Source organism: Nerophis lumbriciformis, linkage group LG07, assembly GCF_033978685.3.
Source record: "Nerophis lumbriciformis linkage group LG07, RoL_Nlum_v2.1, whole genome shotgun sequence".
In the NCBI taxonomy this organism is placed as follows: domain Eukaryota; kingdom Metazoa; phylum Chordata; class Actinopteri; order Syngnathiformes; family Syngnathidae; genus Nerophis; species Nerophis lumbriciformis.
In genome coordinates, this window is record NC_084554.2 from 33,511,067 (window position 1) to 33,532,507 (window position 21,441).

The 21,441-nt window shown below is 37.7% G+C and overlaps 1 protein-coding gene across 3 annotated transcripts in view; it reads left to right on the forward strand.

The window, feature by feature from the left end:
* Nucleotides 1-19,225: 19,225 nt before the first annotated feature.
* Nucleotides 19,226-21,441, forward strand: part of eya1 (EYA transcriptional coactivator and phosphatase 1) — a 125,917-nt gene continuing 123,701 nt past the window's right edge. For 2 of the 3 annotated variants that reach the window (XM_061965417.1, XM_061965418.1), the window contains exons 1-2: nucleotides 19,226-19,299; nucleotides 20,739-20,821. The gene's annotated coding sequence lies outside the window, so the exon portion shown is untranslated. The remainder of the gene's footprint in view (nucleotides 19,300-20,738; nucleotides 20,822-21,441) is intronic. The other variant, XM_061965419.1, reaches the window with a different exon arrangement.

Genomic DNA, 21,441 nt, shown 5'->3' on the forward strand with positions numbered 1-21,441 from the left:
GAAACGTGATAGGAGGCTAATGCAAAACACCTGAATGCAATAACGCAATAAAGCCCATTGTCTGATTGGCTATGGTAATTCCTCATTTAGTCATCGGTCCGTTGCCAGAAGAACCTTTAAGCTGCGCCACGTCGAGTCCTGTAAGCACACTTAAAAACAGATGTGGCTCTGACGTTGCGGATTGCTTTATGAAAGATGGGCCTCGACAAAACCTTTTCCAAAAGAAATGCGCGGTGAAGCGGATCCACTCGGAGGAAGCATTAGTGCATTGTTATGTTTTACTGTACAACGTAATTCAGAGAACTAAAATATGCTGCTTGACTTCCAGATTTCCACTATAAAGACAAATTGGGTACCATAGAACAAAACCTAAATAAAGTAAAACTGCTCATTGTTTGTTTTGTGTTTGGGCTTCACTGGTACACAAAAAAACTTTAAAAAATCAATCCCTTTAGATCAGGGGTGTGCAATCTTTCTTAAAATGGAAGGGGGCACTTTGCTATTTTCTACAATATATCCTCCAAGACCAATCCTACGTAGGTCAGTACAGACGTACCTCAGTTTACCAGTTTCATTGGTTCTGTGACGGAGCTCCATCCGTCCATCCATTTTCTACCGCTTGTCCCTTTCGGGGTCGCGGCGGGTGCTGGAGCCTATCTCAGCTGCATTCGGGCGGAAGGCGGTGTACACCCTGGACAAGTCGCCACCTCATCACAGGGCCAACACAGATAGACAGCTCGTAATGCAAAATACTCCGATTTATCTTCCCCATAGAACTAAAGTAAAATCAAATTATTCCATTCTGAATATGCTTTTTTAACAAGAAAACAAACTTCTTAAATAGGAAATATTGTATCAAAGACGACAACAACTACAGTAATTTATAAAGTAAGGTAATAATAATGGGCAGCACGGTGAAACAGGGGTAAGTGCATGTGCCTCACAATACGAAGGTCCTGAGTTCAATCCCGGGCTCGGCATCTTTCTGTGTGGAGTTTGCATGTTCTCCCCGTGACTGCGTGGGTTCCCTCCGGGTACTCCGGCCTCCTCCCACCTCCAAAGACATGCACCTGGGGATAGGTTGATTGGCAACACTTAATTGGCCCTAGTGTGTGAATGTGAGTGTAACCCGCCTTCCGCCTGAATGCAGCTGAGATAGGCTCCAGCATCCCCCGCGACCCCGAAAGGGACAGGCGGTAGGAAATGGATGGATGGATGGATGGTAATAATAATGTACAGCAGTTACCTTGAGGAGTGGGCTTCTATGTTATCTCCTGCGAGCTGTTTCTCCGTCAAACACACCATCAGCAGCTTCTCCAAATTTTCATGGATAAATGCCTGCCCTTTGGATATTATTTCGACGTCCTTGGCTGGCGTTAACATAGCCTTTAGCGATGATTTCTGCTAGTGCTATGCTGCTTCACCAAGTCGACTTCAGGCACACCTCAATCATGTTTTTAGTGATCTTTGTCTTTAATTCAGTGAGTATCATCCCTGGGAATGGGTACCTTTTACATTTGAATCCAAATGGTACCCGTTCCAGGGACTCGATACCGGTACTCAATGGTACATATGTTTGGTACTTTTGTGTGTCTTCACGTGTTGATAAATGTTAATTGTTTAAAAATGTTCCACATACATGCATATATATATATATATATATATATATATATATATATATATATATATATATATATATATATATATATATATATATTATTTTATTTTTTTTATTTTTTTTGTCTTACATTTCTGAGTTTCATTTGCAAGTATTATAGAGTAGATTTTGCACGAAGTTGCAATGTGGCAATCTTTTGTTGTGCCTTACAGACTGTTTGTACTGTAAGTATTGTACTTATTACACACCAGCTGTTTGATGGTAACGTGCATCTTAGTTGTAGTTTTCATTACCAAATTTGGAGGTGTTGAAATTGCCGTGTAAAATTGCTAATGCTAATCAGTAGCATTTATATGGCATATCCAATGTAATTTAGCATTGAGCTAGCACATTTTGAAAAGGTGGAGCTTTACTGTGTGTTCCAGCATTTTCTCTCTGGCATTCTTGCTCTGTTGGCATGGAAAATTGCAACCTAACATTGAGGTAGTTTGGCTAACCACTTTGAGTGCTGCTTAAGTGATTGTTTCGCCGCCAAGTGTTTCCAACCAGACGTGACATTGCGAGCAACAAATTTGGTACCGTTTGATTTTACGCGTGTATACAGTATACCCAGTAGAGTTCAAACCCCGGCTGAGTCATACCAAAGACTATAAAAATGGGACCCATTACCTCCCTGCTTGGCACTAAGCATCAAGGGTTGGAATTGGGGGTTAAATCACCAATATGATTCCCGAGCGCGGCCACCGCTGCTGCTCACTGCTCCCCTCACCTCCCAGGGGGTGGAACAAGGGGATGGGTCAAATGCAGAGGGTAATTTCACCACACCTAGTGTGTGTGTGACTATCAGTGGTACTTTAACTTAACTATAGTACGGACGGAATTCTGTCGGTACCCAGTCTACTCGATAGAAAAACGCCATATAACTCTAATCCATTATTATCATCATTATTGTCCCTAATCCTCCACTTCATTTTCTCGGACCAATGGTTAAAAAAATGAAGTTTTGTCTTACTAGCTAGCAATCTGCGCTATGAGCTAATGCCAACTAGTGAGATGCCATATGTTGGGCAGATATTACAGGGTTTACTGTGGCATTTGCTACGCTACCGAGCAGTGGGGATGTCATGTGATCGTATGGTACTGATTATCAAACTGTGGTACGCAAAAGAACCACGTAATTAAATATTCAAACACAGTTGTTACGTACGGGGGGTAGACGACACAACGGCAGGGATCAGTTCAATAGGTTTATTGAACCGGATGATGATGTGTTAGGGTGTGTATGCTACTCTAAGTAAATGGTGCAAGACGATGTGTAGAATTAACACTGTAAATGTTACCAGAGTTTGTTGTATGTGTGTGTTGGATGAATCCTTCGTCAGACCAAAGGGGCAAGGCGAGAAGGCAGTCCGTGGGCAAGCAAGCGGTCGGGGGCTGGAGAGAAGCAACGAGGTCCATGGGCAAGTGGGGGTCGAGGGTCGAGGGAGGCAGTCCGGAATCCAGAGGGAAGTCGAGGCACACAGCTCGATCACGGGAAACAGGGGAAGCACCGCGGGGAACACAGAGGACATGAGGCACGGGAACAGGGAAGGCACAGAGAGAGAGCAAGTACGCAGGAGGGATGCTTACTACAAGGAGTGAACTACGTTCCGGCACTGGATCTTCGAGTCCGCTGGTCTTTATGCTGTCTGTCTTCACCAGACCCAGGTGCGAAGATTGCAGATTGCCTGCAGCCTTGCAGGCGCGTGGCCGCGATGCGGGTAGAGCGAGCAGGGGCGTGTCCCGGCGCCTTTCTAGCGGAGGTGCCGGCAGAGCTTGCCGCAGATGACATGCGGGGTTGTGCATGCGCCGTGACAACAGTGTTACTGTGTGTAATTGTTACAGTAGCCTAAATATCAAATATACTTGTTAAATAAAACCTGTGCCTTGTGTTTAATGAATGTTAAGTCCTACTACGCTACTGTATTTTAACGTTGGTCATTATGGTAGAACCTGGAGAGCCAAGTGTTTTCTGAGGTGGCACTATAGTTCTATAGAGGGGCGGTATAGCTCGGTTGGTAGAGTGGCCGTGCCAGCAACTTAAGGGTTCCAGGTTTGATCGCTGCTTCTGCCATCCTAGTCACTGCTGTTGTGTCCTTGGGCAAGACACTTTACCCACCTGCTCCCAGTGCCACCCACACTGGTTTAAAAATGTAACTTAGATATTGGGTTTCACTATGTAAAGCGCTTTGAGTCACTAGAGAAAAGGGCTATATAAATATACTTCACTTCACTTGGCGGAAAAAAGTTTAAGAACCACTGCTGACATTTTTGCTTTGTTTTGTCGGTGAAAAAGCAAATCAGTACCGTTTTGAGGCAAAATGTTGATCGAAACTCCCATTTTGTCAGACCTTGCACTGTGAAAATTAATAAAAAGCCACTTCCTGTGTTAAAAAGATGTTGCCCTCCTGCTAACCACACATCCTGTCCAGCTCTTTTCGCTGGCAGTGATCCGATCCAACAGGAAGGAAGAAACCAATCAGAAGCACATCAGCTCTGTGTGTTATTAATAAATTCTGCCTGACCGCCGAGCCGTGACATTCATGAACAATAAGGCTGCACGCTTAATCGTGTCCCCATGAAACTCCTCCCCCTCATCTGCTCCTGTGAGGGAATGTGTTTCGTTCCTGACGGCCGCTGTCCAGACAAAGGTGGCGGGTTGCAACCAGATACTTTGACATCCCAGAAAACACCAAAACATGAAACATGCTTATTGATCACGCCGATCAGATAACACTTGGTTGCAGTTCAAAATGGCTACAGCTGCATTCTTATTTGTATCGTTACATTTACATCAAGGCGGGCTTTAATCGCATCAGGCCTCTAAACGCATGTCTCAATAATGGACAGAGAGAAATTGCAATCATCTGTAAAGAGCCTGCAGCCATGTAATGGACAAACCTGATTAATTTAATCTTGTTGCACTCTATTATGGCTCCACTTGATCATTTCCACAGATGGAGCTTCAAGGGAAAAGAAACTGTCTAACCTGAAGGTGTAGCCGTTCTGAGTGCAATTTTGCATTAAAATATATTCATGCAAATATGGCAATAATCAGAATGTAAATCATATTACAGAACAGGAAGGCTCGAATAGTCATTTGATTCTATATGTGGTGCAATAACATGGGGGATGTGTATATGTTGCATTCATATATACAGTACTAATCATAGAAGCCAAATAATGGCAAACTGTTATGTATAACTATTTTATTAATACATTGTTTCTAAAACAATATTAGGAAAGTGGACAGTAATACAGTAGATTGTACCTGTTCTACTGTTTTGAATATTCATTATAATACTCACAATATGATGATGATGATGATGATGATGATGATGATGATTATTATTATTATTATAATTTGATAATAATATAGCATACTATTTCCATTTATTATTAAAAACAATTCCAATATTTATATATACTTTTTTTTTTTTTTTTTTTAATTAAATACAGAAATATTTACAGATTTTTTTTGGTCCACCTTTTTTTTTTTTTTAAATGAAAATATTTTTTTAAATTAAATACAGAAATATTTACAGATTTTTTTTTATCCACTTTTGTCAGAAAATAATAATTCTGTCATGTAAAACACAAAGTTAAAGTTAAAGTACCAATGATAGTCACACACACACTAAGTGCGGTGAAATTAACCTCTGCATTCGACCCATCCCCTTGTTCACCCCTGGGAGGTGAGGGGAGCAGTGAGCAGCAGCGGTGGCTGCGCCCGGGAATCATTTTTGGTGATTTAACCCCAGAATCCAACCCTTGATGCTGAGTGCCAAGCAGGGAGGTAATGGGTCCCTTTTTTTTATAGTCTTTGGTATGACTCGGTCGGGGTTTGAACTCACGACCTACCGATCAAGAGCCTATGCAGAGGACGATGGTTCTCAGTAGGTTAATTAAGATGATTTTCAACTGGTGGGTCAGGACCCAAAACTTTGGGTGGGTTCACGGACAGCTAGTCGAATAATTTGAAAAAACACTGTATTTTATACAAAACTGATTTATTGTTTTCATAGCCTGCTGAGAGCCTGTGTCCTCTGCAGTAGACAAACGGGCTATTTTCACCCGAAATGTACAACTCTAACTAGAGATGTCCGATAATATCGGCCTGCCGATATTATTGGCCGATAAATGCGTTAAAATGTAATATCAGAAATTATCGGTATCAGTTTTCTTTATTGTCGGTATCGTTTTTTTTTTTTTTTTAATTAAATCAACATAAAAAACACAAGATACACTTACAATTAGTGCACCAACCCAAAAAACCTCCCTCCCCCATTTTCACTCATTCACACAAAAGGGTTGTTTCTTTCTGTTATTAATATTCTGGTTCCTACATTATATATCAATATATATCAATACAGTCTGCAAGGGATACAGTCTGTAAGTACACATGATTGTGCGTGCTGCTGGTCCACTAATAGTACTAACCTTTAACAGTTAATTTTACTCATTTTCATGAATTACTAGTTTCTATGTAACTGTTTTTATATTGTTTTACTTTCTTTTTTATTCAAGAAAATGTTTTTAACTTATTTATCTTATTTTATTTTATTAATTTTTTTTTAAATGTACCTTATCTTCACCATACCTGGTTGTCCAAATTAGGCATAATAATGTGTTAATTCCACAACTGTATATATCGGTTGATATCGGTATTGGTAATTAAAGAGTTGGACAATATCGGAATATCGGATATCCCTAACTCTAACCAAAGAAATAGACCAAAATCTAATGCCCCTGTAGAGGACGTTGGTTCTCAGGATTATACTCAATGCACTCATAGTATAAATAAAATATCACATTTGATGGTCTTATAATGTCATCATTTTGTCTGTTATTTAGCAGTAATAATTCAAAAAGTTAAGGACAGATTTTTATGGAACTTTCAGGAAATGTCCGAAATGGGCCTACAACATTATGTAACCTTACGTTTGTTTACGTTACAAGCTTCACCCTCTCTCTTTGTGTGTGTGTGTGTGTGTGTGTGTGTGTGTGTGTGTGTGTGTGTGTGTGTGTGTGTGTGTGTGTGTGTGTGTGTGTGTGTGTGTGTGTGTGTGTGTGTGTGTGTGCGACCGGCCTCGCCTCCACCCGTAAAGAAAAATAGAGTGGATGACTGACAAGAGGGTGCACTCCGTTTCTTCTATTCTGCTAGAGATAGCTCAAAAAGTTATGGATGTATTTTCATGAAATGTCCAAAATGAGATTAGGAAACAACTGATTATCTTTTGGGCCTGATCAGTATCATTTCTACTACCTTACCTTGCAGTACAAGCTTCAACTACTGTGTGTGTGGGCATATCCAAGTGGCCTCACCCACACCCAGAGTGGATGACTGATAAGAGGGATCACTCCATTTAATTCATTCTGAGCATACATTTTAAAAATGCATCACAACGTTTGCTTTTTTTTTGTCTTCATCACTGATTATTACTCACTGCAGACTTTATGAGAGCCAACAAACATAATAAAACATCACTTACTGTACAATGTCTGCTGTCATTAGGATGCCGACTGCTGTTCATATATTCCCATTTAGATGAAGAACGTCTCATAATCCTCATGCAGAAAAGGGGGGTGGAGCCAAGCGTCTTTTTGTGTCGTTCTTGTCGTTTCCGAATTTAAAATGGCTGTCAAAGTGTACCAACTTGTCGGAATACGTCCTCATCTTTTTACTATCCAGGTGAGAGGCATGATTTTTGATCTGCAATAAAGTTTGACGAGCAAGGAAGCGAGGAAGCAACTGATCGGTCGATGGTGTAAACATAGGTACACAAGCTAGTAAACATGACGCCGCGAAAAATTGTTTGTCTGTGTTAGCGCTTATAATAACAATATCACTAATACTTGGATAATATTCAATTAACAAAATGTAAATGGGGTATTGTTGGTGCATTTTGGATGGTTATTTATTCGATTGTATGGGCGGAATAGAGGACCTCCTATTGACTATTTACAAATTAGAATGCCTTATGAAAAAAAATGCATCCGTCGTCACGTCTTCCATAATGATTGTGAATAATAGGCAAAATTCCCAAAAAAGTGCAGTTCCCTTTAAAAAAGTTATGGGAACATTTTGATGAAACTTTCAGGGAATGTTAGAAATTGGATAAGTAACAAGTGATTACATTTTGAGGCTGATTTGGATCACCCTTTTTTTTTAAATTACTCCGAGGTAGAACCTGGAAGTGTGCTGCAATCTCCGAGTGCTTTTCTAGCTTATTGTTTATGCATGCAGTTACAATGTTCCTCAAATTCTCCTTAAATGCACTTTTAAATTATTCCATAAAGTTATAGCCTTTTTTTTTTTAAAGAAACAAAAATAGGGAGGAATGCCATTTTTCTCCCCTCATGACCCATTGGTGTAGTTTTCCGTTAAAGGGGTCACGACCTGTAGGTTTGACAAATCAGAATGAAATCATCAGGCTTCTCAAATGTTGATAAGTTTCCACTGACATAACAAATATGAGGCATTGTGATGCTGGTGGAATTAAATAATCATTTTCGGACATGTTGAATCAACATGTGATTTATTAATGTATTTATTGCTTTCAGAAGGTACTATTTGCTACCCTTTGCATTTCTGCTCTTTCAGTCCGACGCTGGCGGCCGCGGTCATTTTTCTGTCTAATTATTTCCTTTTTACTGCGCACCGCAGCTGACAGTGATGGATAACAGGTTAAAAATGAACATTTTCTTCTGGGTGTATGTTGGACCGAGTCAAGCTCACACATGGCCCTCCTTGCTCGGAAAGCAAAAAGAACCTCAGAGCGATGGTTCACTCTGCTTTTCCCATTCCGAGGCGATACAGTCGGTCTTCGTTTTCACTCGTTTGGGTGATGCATGGCAAATGCGCGTCACCGAGACAGAAGTGTCGTTTTGTTGAAGACGTGCCGTCAAGATGACTTCTACATCCAGCTTGGGTAAAGATGACTCGCTGATTGGATGTTTTCTTGAGAAGTCCATCACTGTTTTAATGTCTATTCAAGATGCTTCCACATTCTACAGTTCTACATATTTAAGCACCTTGCTAGATCATATGATGCTGCTCACCTCTGGTTAGAGGTTGCACATTCTTGTATAATAGCTCTGTTCTGCTGATGCTGCTATTTCAATACACAGTAGATGGGGGTTACGTTCCGAGACCTTCGCTAATGCTGAAAAAGCACAAATAATGGACACCACAACTACAGCATTATACTTACACAACATCACGTCTTGTCAAAGCGTCTTCCTGCTGGAAAATGTTGAGTGGATTGGCTTGTTAGTGCTGCTGGTTTCGTAGCTCAGTTGTGAGTCTTGAATAATTGTTACACATGAAAGAAAAATAGTAATATGATGTTGCAAGAGATGCGTTATGATTAAATCTCCAACAGCGACAGTTGTTTTATGTGAAAGTAGTAAGAAACACATGGAAAAGTAAATATGTATAAAAACATTTTTATTAGTATTTTTCCATTCATTTTCAAAATTAAGTATGGCCAAAACTCTAAGCTCCAATAGTGGAAGTGCAAAGGTTGTATCGGGACACCTCGAGTTTCCATTAGCCCATTTGACACAGAAATGGCGCACACTTGGCGCAACAACAGTAAATTCAGCATTAATCCACTTGTGTATTTTCCACAGAATTGGAACAGTTTGGACTTTTGCTTGTGGAATCTCGGCATCAGAGTATTTGATGTGTGATGGCGTCACTGCTAGTGTCTGGTGGGACCAGTGACGTGCGGTGAGGTTCATGGCTGGTGAGGCACTGACTTCATCACAGTCAGATTTACAAACATATGAACCCTAAAGAGTATCTTATTCACCATTTGATTGGCAGCAGTTAACAGGTTATGTTTAAAAGCTCATACCAGTATTCTTCCCTGCTTGGCACTCAGCATCAAGGGTTGGAATTGGGGGTTAAATCACCAAAAATTATTCCGGGGCGCGGCGCCGCTGCTGCCCACTGCTCCCCTTTCCTCCCAAGGGGATGGGTCAAATGCAGAGGACAAAGTTCACCATACCTAGTGTGTGTGTGACAATCATTGGTACCGGTACTTAAACTTAACTTTAACTTTACACATACAAACTGTAGCACACAAAAAAGCACATTTACTTAAAAAAAACGTTATTATGGTCTTACCTTTACTTATAAATGAAGTCCATGCGCAGCTCCTTTTGAGCAAAAGCATCGAGAACTTGTTTATAGAAGTCTTCCTTATCTTTCTTCAGTTTTAAAAGTCTCTCTGTCTCGATGGAGATCTTCCTTTAAGTATCACCTCCTGCTTCAATTGAAAATCCAGTTTAGAAAACTGTTTTATTTTAGATATGTAATCCTCCATGTTAATACTCCAGGCAAGAGGAAAAAATAAACGATCGCTGCTAACTGTTGCTGCTTGTTGTCACTTCTTCTGCAGCCGAATAGTCGCAGAAATGCTCCCTGGGATCACTACCACCCTCTACCACCAGGAGGCGGGATTACTGCGAGCCTCACACACTGCGTCTTTGCAGCAGTTTTATGATTGCTCAGCACAAGAAATACGTTACACACATACAGTTGTTGACAAAATACACTGTACATTATATACCTCAGCTAACTAAACTATGGAAATGTATAATATAATTCATATAGCAATACGGTCTCACTGCACAGCAGGCCAGCAGTTAGCCGAGTCATTGCGCAATCCATGGTGAGGCTCAACTCAGTGACGTACCTCAACTGGCTGCTGACTCACCGCAAGTCTCTTCTCAGTATTTGAACGGCAAATGTGAAAATTCAACGATTTTGAATAAAAAATATTCTAAAACTGGTGAAGTTAAATGGAAAATAACTTTATAGTACAATCACTGGATACATATAACAATTAAAACATTTTTTTTTCTTTTAAAAATTTTTTTCTTTCCATGATGGCACGTGAGGTCCCACGGTTAATGAATGAAGTGTACTTTTGTAGTTATTTCCCCATATTTCTACATAATAACTCAGTAGAGTTATTGTGCAGTAGAAAATATGAAGTGATTTTTGGTCTAGAACATGTTTCGCTTTATTCATTATTGACGTGTTTCTTGCTACTTTATGTTGTATATTTTTTAGATGACATTTCCAGTTCAATTTATCATCAATCATTATACCTAGAAATTTGGTTTCATTTACTCTTTCAATAGTCGATTAAATGAGTCTTGAAGCAATGGGGCCGACTTGGAGTGTAGTACTTGGCTGCAACAAGCAGAGGCGCCGTTGATTTAGGTTCAGCTAGTTTGCTGTCTAAGGCTATGTCTACATTAAGCCGGATAACCCCTTAAATGAATAATTATTTAGCCTAAGCCACACTAAATCAGCGTTTAAGGTCCCCCTCTTTGGACAATTTATTACACGGGTAAGTGCGCCGTCTACTTTTTGAATACGCGGCTCTTAGTTTTGTATGGACTCATTGATCGTTTACAAACTGAGTTCGGAGATATATCACAAAATATATCGGATATAGGCAAAAAAGCCATTATCGGACATCTTTAGTTATTGCCAATGTTTTTTTAGCTGGCGCTATTTAGAGACCATTTCGTAAGAGAGTTGGCAGTTAATTGAATTAATTAAGTTAACCTTAATTGCAGCAATTCCTGTAATTAAAGGTTTCAATACAATGGAGTTTTTTTGACTTTGCCCCTTTCTGTTCCCACCTTAAGTGGGAACACAGTTCGGGAGAACATCCACACCGTAACACAACATAAACACAACAGAACAAATACCCAGAACCCCTTGCAGCACTAACTCTTCCGGGACGCTACAATATACACCACGCTACCACCAAACTCCGCCCCCCAACCCCGCCCACCTCAAACCCTCCCCCCCACACCTCAACCCCTTGGGCCTCCCCATCTCCAGAATTCGGAGGTCTCAAGGTTGGCAAGTATGGCTACAACTGCTTTCAACACAACAGGGCAGGAACTGTGTGGAGCTTTGCAAGCCTTCTCAACTTTCTGCCATACCGCTTCACACTCTTATCCGACCACCAAAGTGGGGACATTTCCTGCTGTGTGAAATGGACTTTTTGTCGTTTGTTCGTCAGCCGGTGCGATGTTCCCTCCCACACATTTCAGGCTCTATTTAAGTGAAATTGCAGCAATGACCACACATATTTCCTACCGTATTGAACACATGCAGTAGTGTAGCTCCATGCTCCTTCAATTACTTCAAGTCTATCCAACGCTGTCCTTGGGTGTCTGAAGACCTTGTGGATTGTTGGTTCTGGATTGTCTTCATCTGCTTTCATCATTTGCCGTTATATTCGCCATCTGTATTGTTTTATTACGTAGAACTGTTAGCATCGTTTCTGTTTTGTGTCACGTCTTTTAATGCGGCACACAGGCTTACAGCAAGATCACTATATTTGTGGTCGTCACAGTTATGTTTACCAAAATAAACACATACCGTAGTTCAGTGGGTAGAACGGAAGATGCATAGGTGTGTTTCTTTGCATTTTTCTGTGTAGACTAATTTGCTGTCAAAACCAGAAGGTTGTTTTTGCAACTCTGGCAGACTTTAAAAAATGAATGTATCCAAGTCCTCCTGGGCCATGGAGGTTGCAGGGCACACAAATGGCAAAACTCTCCATTTGAAGTCTGGAATGTTATGGCTGACTTTGAGCAGGCGACACAAGTAGGAGGGATCGTTTTCACTGACCCTTGGGATTTTTAACCATTTTCATACAGCGAGGACAAAACAGAGTGTGGGGGGGAGAATCTACATTCTAAAATGTAGAATCTAGTACACTGATTCTAGTAGAAATCCACAAATTGTTTTCATAGGAAGTTTGACAGGCTCATGTGCTTCAGACTTAATTCTGTTAATATAAATGCTTAATAAATACAGCCATTAAATAATACAGTTTTTTTCAATTGCTTACACACTAAATTTTGGATGTTCACACAGTTAACGAAAGTCTACACAGAGTAAGCAAAACCACTGTGCAGATTTGCCTAATATTAGGCATAGACTCTGCTTCACAGTTTTTGCGAAATATTACACACCATGCTTTACACCAGGGGTCTCAAACTCAATTTACCTGGGGGCCACTGGATGCAGAAACTGGGTGAGGCTGGGCCGCAAGAAAAGATTTCTTGAAAAAAATATAACATGACCTTTTTAATGAATTCACCATCTTTGAATGGCTTTCCCGCCCTAGCAACCATCTCACTCACCATGTAGCTAGCTTTGACTGCTGCATCGTTCTTTTCGCTTGCTTTCTTGACGAAATCTTGTTGCCTCAGTAGACTGGTTTTAAAATGTGCAACCCGGTTCACTCTCTCATCTACCTGGTATTTTGCATACTTCTCAGCATGTCTAGTTGTATAATGACGTTTCAAATCGTATTCCTTGTGCACTGCAACTTTCTCTGTATCAACTACAGAAAAGAGCTATAAGGATTATTCATAAAGTAGATTACTTAGAACATACAACAAACTAACATATTATTTATTAATTCGGGTTTATTGAAATTACAGGAGCTAGTAAAGTTACAGACATTATGTGTCATGTTTAAGGCTAAAAGTAAAACATTACCAGCAAATTTACAAAAAATGTTTGTCATCACTTCTGAGAATGAAGAGCATAGAAGAAAAGGTCATTTCCAACATCAGTATTCAAGGACAACTTTAAAACAGATGTGTATATCAGTGGTGGGGGTTAAACGATGGAATTCTCTTTACAATGAGATAAAAGATTGTAAAAATATATTCCAATTGAAAAAATATATAAAGACAGAACAATAAGATCATATGGACAGCCAGTGTTTACATTTTGCTTTAGATTTATTATTATTTTACTTATTTTTTGCCTGGTTTTGTATTTGTTTTGTATCATCCCGCGAGGTGTATATTACTTCTTTTGTTTTTTTTTTGTTCGGTTTGTACATCATGAAGTTTTGCACTTCTTGTGTTTTTTTGTGTGTTTTTTTTGTTTGTTTTCGTTATATTTGGATGTAATTGTTGGTTTATAACATCTTCACATCTTGCACACAGACAACGATTGTTATACACACATTTTCACACTTTACACACACACTAGGATTGAGATACACGCATCTTTATCTCCAGATTTTTTTTCAAACCTTTTTATTTGTCTCAGATTTTAATTTGTACTGCATGTCATTGTCGACTATTGTGATATGTTACTTTACCTGACGGTGGTAAAAAAAATAAACATTTTCAGTTTGCAACATCATTGTTGAGCAGTTCTTGAAAAGATTACAGGATATTTTTACTTTCTCTTTAGGTCCTTACGTATAGGCCCACTTCAAAGTAAACAAAGACGATTGCAATGGATTTGCCAATATATTTTGTCAAGTTACAGTAATCATTCATCACATATGCTAAAAAGGTCGGGCAAAATGTCCCAAACATGTGATTTCTTATAGTAAAATAGGGGTTTTTACAAATGTGTTTTGTACTTATCACTGTTCTGGGTAACTCACTCCAATAGTGTCTTATCATTTGAAGTCTATGTGAGTGAGATGACAATAAAACTGCATTTTTACAAATACTTGCTTTATTTTGATGAATGGGCATATGTTTTGACCGAAGTGTGTCATTTTGCAAATAATCTAGGAATTTAAAAAATTGAATGTGGTGTTTGGAAAAGTGTGTATATCCTTTTGAAAAAAGACACACGGTTAGTACAATTGTGTGTTAGCAAATGGAAACATTTTAAATTTGGCTGCTAATCAGAATATAAAAAGACAAACACCTTGATTGAACTCCCCCATCACAGATTATGTGCTGATTTGGTGCCCACCCTGTTGTAAATAATTTAACATAATAACACAGTATAATTGATGCATTATTTATCCTAAGCAATATTATTTTAATAAAGAAGACCATAACAGGGATGGTAACAGGCCACTTGAGCTTCAAGTGTATTAAATAATTCACAGGTCGTGTGTTATGATGATCTGTTGAAGACAGAAATCCCTAATGACAGCTTTTAATAACCTATGACTCAGCTGGCCATTACACTCCTGACATGCAGACCACTTCTCCCGTTGGAAGTCAGAAGTCAGAAGTCTCCCCAGAAACACTTCACCTCAACTGAAAGTATTTCAGAGAAAAAAAATGTCTACTTATTTTTGGAATGTTGAAAACATGTCCTTACTTTGCGACAAAGTCAGCTCAAAGTTATCACCTAACAAATAAACAGTTTTCTAAGATTTTGAGAACAATTGGGTTCCCTTGTTGTTGTGAAGTGTAATTGACTTTAAATACACCGAGAATGTCATGTTAAATAATAAAAACAAAGGGATTACATTTATATAGCGTTTTTATCTAGCGACTCAAACCACGTCACTCACCATTCACACCTTTATGGTGGTAAGCTAAATTTACAACCACAGTTGCCCTGATGGAAACATGGCTGCCAATTTGCGCCTACGACCTCTCCGACTACCATCAACCGTTTGTGAACATTCATACGCAGTGTGGGCTGCACTGGGAGCAAGGTGCGTGAATAGTGTTGCCCAGGGACACAACTGTATTGACTAGGGAAGGCTGGATATGTCCTAGAACCCCCAAGTTTCTTTACCATCTGATATATATGTTTTTAATTTAGGAAAATAAAACAAATTTAAAATAATGAATTTTATATATATATATATATATATATATATATATATATATATATATATATATATATATATATATATATATATATATATATATATATATATATATATATATATATATACATATCCATTAGTTTGCATGACAATTTAATTTAAGAAAATGTAAAAAAATATAGGTTTAATTATGTATATGGCACAATTAAAAAAAAAACAGCCACTACACTGCTCTAAACTGTATAAATTGAAAACAGAAAGGGAAAGAAAAAAAGAATAATAATCAAGTACAGTATATATATATGTATATACATAGTATTTTATTTATACTGCTTACTTTTTTTTAACCATTTCATTGTTTGGTTTGTTTAGCTGTGTATTTATAGCCTTGTTAGTATTTATTGCATTTTATTTACATTTATTTTAACCATTCTGTTTTTAATTTGCACTACTCTTTGGGGCAGCAGTGGCATTTTTTAAATTGTGCTATATGAAAAAATGCAACCTTGACCTAAATCTTGACTTTTGTTTTTACTATTTTTTAAATACTTTTAAAAACATTTTTTAAAAGTATAACAAGTATGTATGTATGTATAAGTATATGCATGTGTGTGTGTGTGCGTGTGTGCGTGCGTACGTGTGTGTATATATGCATGTGTATATGTATATATACGTGTATATAAATACACATATATATATATATATATATATATATATATAATACATACACACACATGTACACACACACACACACACACACACACACACACACACACACACACACACACACACACACACACACACACACACATATCCATACTTTTTCGTACAATACAGAAGTAAAAGTAAAAGTAAAAGAAAAATTGCTTACCCTGCCCAAAACTTGAGTCCAATATCATATACATATATATATATATATATATATATATATATATATATATATATTTTTTTTTTTTTTTTTTAATGTTGCAGAAGAAAATGCAAACAATTGTGAAAGAAGGCAAATGTAATTCTGAAAAATGTATTAAATATTAATAAATAAATATTGGGCTTTTTAATTGCATTAAAAAGCCCAAAGATATTGAAATTTGTACATGCTTCGATTGCACTTTGATAATGATTGTTAATGATAATGATATAGTGTAAATGTATTTTCATATACAGTAAGTGAACACTCTTACATTTGATGTACAAACATGTTTTAACCTGTGCTCTGCTGTGCATATTCAAAGATAAACTGAATATTTGAGTTCCTCCTGTCTGCTCGGTGCCTGTGACTGATCAAGTGTTACAGTGTTTGATTGGCATAATGGCAGCGTACCCCCCTGCTAAGGTCACACGGGGGCAACATCTGGGCCTGTAATGCAGTATTATGCAACTCCCACGCAGAATACGAAGCTATAGGTCTCAATGGTGTTGGTTGATAACACTGTTGTTATCATTTCTAAACGCCTGGCTCTTGCTAAGAATAGGTTGCTCAGTTCCAGTTTTGAAATCAAATAATAAAAAGATCCTGTTACTCAGGCTTCTGCTGGAGGGAACACATCTAGCGGTGTTGATGAAGTACCTGACATTAGAGTTAGCACTGCACTAGTGCTTTATAGGAATATGGCCGACATGGGCAATTAGGCCCGGCGAGTAATTTACAGTATGCATGCAGGTGGGCTGTGGACCACCTGAGTCACAAATGAGGTCCAAATAAAGCAATCAGCCATTATAAAAATCTTGGCGCTTATTCTACAATTTCTGTTTTTGTGAGAAGCATGACTTATAGTGTTGGCTTTTTTTCTGCACACTTTCCCCAGGAATGAACCATCAACTTTTGATACCTTGTTGATCTTTTGACGTCACTGCAGACTCCCCGCTACCTACAGTATTATTTATGAAACACTGCCTACTTGCTTTTACTACGTCTTCCTGCTGAACTCACTGCTTTAAATGAGGGAAAGTTTGCCGAGTCTCTCTAGTATTATGTCATCAGAGTCAAAAAGGCACGGCTGAAGAAAAATAAGCTTGTTTTGCACATGATAGACACCTATGGTGCAAATGGGAGCCACGTATTTGATTGCTTGTTATATTTTACTGGAGTGCTGCACCTATAACATTTACCATAGTTAGTGCTACGTTTTTGGAATGAAAAACTCAATATTTAGTTTGCATGACATTTTAATTTAAAAAAGGTTTAATTATGTGTATGGCACAATTAAAAAAAACAGCCACTACTGCCCCAAACTGTATAAATTGAAAACAGAAAGGGAAAGAAAAAATAATAATAATCAAGTACAGTATATATATATACAAGGGAATGAGCGGTAGAAAATGGATGGATATATATATATATATATATATATATATATATATATATATATATATATATATATATATATATATATATATATATATATATATTTCGCCCGATTGTAGCTGAGATAGGCTCCAGCGCCCCCTGCGACCCCAAAAGGGAATAAGCGGTAGAAAATGGATGGATGGATATATATATATATATATATATATATATATATATATATATATATATATATATATATATATATATATATATATATTAGGGCTGCAACTAACGATTAATTTGATAATCGATTAATCTGTCGATTATTACTTCGATTAATCGATTGATAATCGGATAAAAGAGACAAAATACATTTCTGTCCTATACAGTATTTTATTTTAAAAAAAAAACAGCATACTGGCACCATACATATTTTGATTATTGTTTCTCAGCTGTTTGTAAATGTTACAGTTTATAAATAAAGGTTTATTAAAAAAATAAAATAAATGTTTTTAAAAAGAAAGCCTCTGCACATGTGCATAGCATGGATCCAACGAATCGATGACGAAATTAATCGGCAACTATTTTTATAATCGATTTTAATCGATTTAATCGATTAGTTATTGCAGCCCTAATATATATATATATATATATATATATATATATATATATATATATATATATATATATCCATCCATCCTTATATATATATATATATATATATATATATATATATATATATATATATATATATATATATATATATATATATGTATATATATATGTATGTATGTATATATATATATATATATATATATATATATATATATATATATGTATATATATATATGTATGTATGTATATATATATATATAAATATAAAGAAATACATATATATATACTGCGATGAGGTGGCGACTTGTCCAGGGTGTACCCCGCCTTCCGCCCGATTGTAGCTGAGATAGGCTCCAGCGCCCCCCGCGACCCCAAAAGGGAATAAGCGGTAGAAAATGGATGGATGGACATATATATATATTTATGTATGTATATATATGCATATATATATATATGTATATACATATATATATATATATATATATATATATATATAAATATATATATATATATATATATATATATATATATATATATATATATATATATATATATATATATATATATATATATATATATATATATAATAGCACACAAACAAATATTAAGATTACAATAAATACAAACAAGGTTATAAATAAACAGCTGAACAAACCAATCATAAAAATGGTTTAAAAAGCAAGCAATATAAATAGAAAAAGAAATATTAAAAAAAAATCAGTAAAAAGACAAAAAAAAAAAAACCTAAAACATTTACCAAAGAAAAAAATGTAATTTAACTTTTGCCAGACGTACGATAAAGCGGTAAAAAAAATGGATGGATGGATGGACATGGTTTAACAAACACACACGTTACATCCTGCACTGCCCCTGACAGCCATGTAGTGTCGCTATTCTGCCAGTGGCAGCTTTTTTTCCCAACAGTGCCATCCATGCGTTTAGCTTATTTCCAGGTAAAATGTCATTAAAAGCTATACTATACAATATGTGGCAATATTTTCTGTAGCAGATGGTCCTTAGTAACATCAAATCGCATATGTATGTGATTTTACTCGTAATACAATCATTTTAAGCGACTGGCACGATATTGTGTCATTTCCCATCTGGCAACGCCATCTGGCTCATGATGGCCGTTCAGGCAACAGGTACTGTAGCAAGATTTTCTTTTTTTAAAGCTCAAAAATAAACAGTAGATAGTTAGTGATTGCAAATAAGTACTGAACAATATGCTTATTTAGGAAGTAGTAGGTTGTAAATGAAACATTAGCATTAGGATGCATTATGGTAATATGGAAATTGTCATTGACATGCTAATGATGTTGCTTAATGTGGGCCTAAATTAATTACAGTGCAGTATTTGTTTCATTTTTTATTACGTTGTGGCGATTGATAAAGATACCAAGAGGGATAAAAACGCGGCTGCTAATCTTGTAGTTATCTTCACACTGACCAATCTTTTGGCCGAACAACTTTTCGATGCACTTCATCTTCGATTCCTTTCATCAATAACACAATACAATCAACAACACAGCTAATGGCTGCGGCTCGGCGTTCCACGATGTGTAGACGATATAAATGTTATAACATTGGATGGCGATGGAGCTTTTAATACTATCGTCATATCGTGGTAATGTTCATGAGTCTTAAACGCAGTATAGCGTCCTCACTCGCGGCTAACGTCTCTTCACAGTGAGAAGCAGCTTCTAAGTCAGTAATCCTTGCCTCCATGGCTGCAATTACATGGTCTACAAGTTCTGTTATCACTGGAGGACGAGGAATAGCTAAACATGCTACACTACACAAAGTAGGAGGATACAATAAGCCATACTAACCGCTAAGCAAGAGCTTTATTTATATAGCCCTAAATCACGAGTGTCTCAAAGGGCTGCACAAGCCACAATGACATCCTCGGCTCAGATCCCACATCAGGGCAAGGAAAAACTCAACCCGATGGGGGGACCGCAGATGTGGGGACTCCCCTCCCTGGGCGACCGGTGCAATGGACGTCGAGTGGATCTAGTTAATAGTGTGAGAGTCCAGTCCATAGTGGATCTAGTTAATAGTGTGAGAGTCCAGTCCATAGTGGGGCCAGCAGGAGATCATCTTGAGTGGAGACAAGTCAGCAGCGCAGAGACGTCCCCAACTGATGCACAGATGAGTGGTCCACCCCGGGTCCCGACTTTGAACAGCTAGCGAATCATCTGTGGTCACCTACTTTGTGCCATGCAGAGCAACTGGTCTAAAAGGGGGGTCTATTTAAAGTTTAGAGTATACAAATGAGTTTTAAGATGGGACTTAAATGCTTCTAATATGCAAATAGAGTGGGCAGATCAGTACAAATATTCACTGTAATGATGCCAACAACAGTATCAGTAGGAATGAGTATCATTTTTGATGGGTACGTGGGAATCGATACCAGTCCTCAACAGTAACAATTTTCGGTGTGTGTCGAATAAAACATATGCATTTATTTGATAATAAAATACATTTTTTATTGCAACATTTAAACATGAGCTGATTAGGATAACTGCTGCCCAGTTGTTACATCTTGATGCATTATCACATTTCTGTGTCTAATACACAGGTATTGTAACGTGGTGGTTGCATGGTGATGCGCGGATTGTTCTTCCAAGCGATGCAGCAGGAACTCCGGAGACAAAGGCGCAGGTAGGAAATGATTTATTCCTATAAATCACTCAAAAACATACAGAAACGAACAAAACAAGCATGCCTATAAGCAAACGGAATAGCTCACAAGGAAAACAAAGCATATGCACAAGAAAACGCAAAAGGCAAAGCTTAGTTCAGGAATCCAGAGTAACACACGTAACCGTTGCATGAGAACAAACAAAAGCACCAGACTGAGCGAAGCGACAGGCAGGACTAAATAGCTCCCTGATTAGTGCTCGGGAACAGGTGAGCGTCCCGAACACTAATCAGAGGCAGGTGAAAACAATCAGCACCCATGACAAGCAAGACACACAAAACAGGGGTGCTGAAACTGAATTTAAACCACAAGTGAATCAAAACCTAAATAAACGTAAACAAACTATGATCCGGGCAACGGATCATAACAAGTATGACATTAAGTTGCAATTACAGTTGCAAGTCCAAGACGTTAGATGGCAGTGGTGTATAGTTTATAGTGTTTTTTTTTTTTGTATTTTTGTTGCACCTACAAAGTGTTAATACTGTACATATTTTACTCATTGCGCACCGGCTGTTTGATTGTAAGGTGCATCTTAGTTGTAGTTTTCAATAACACATTTGAAGGTGCTGATACCGCC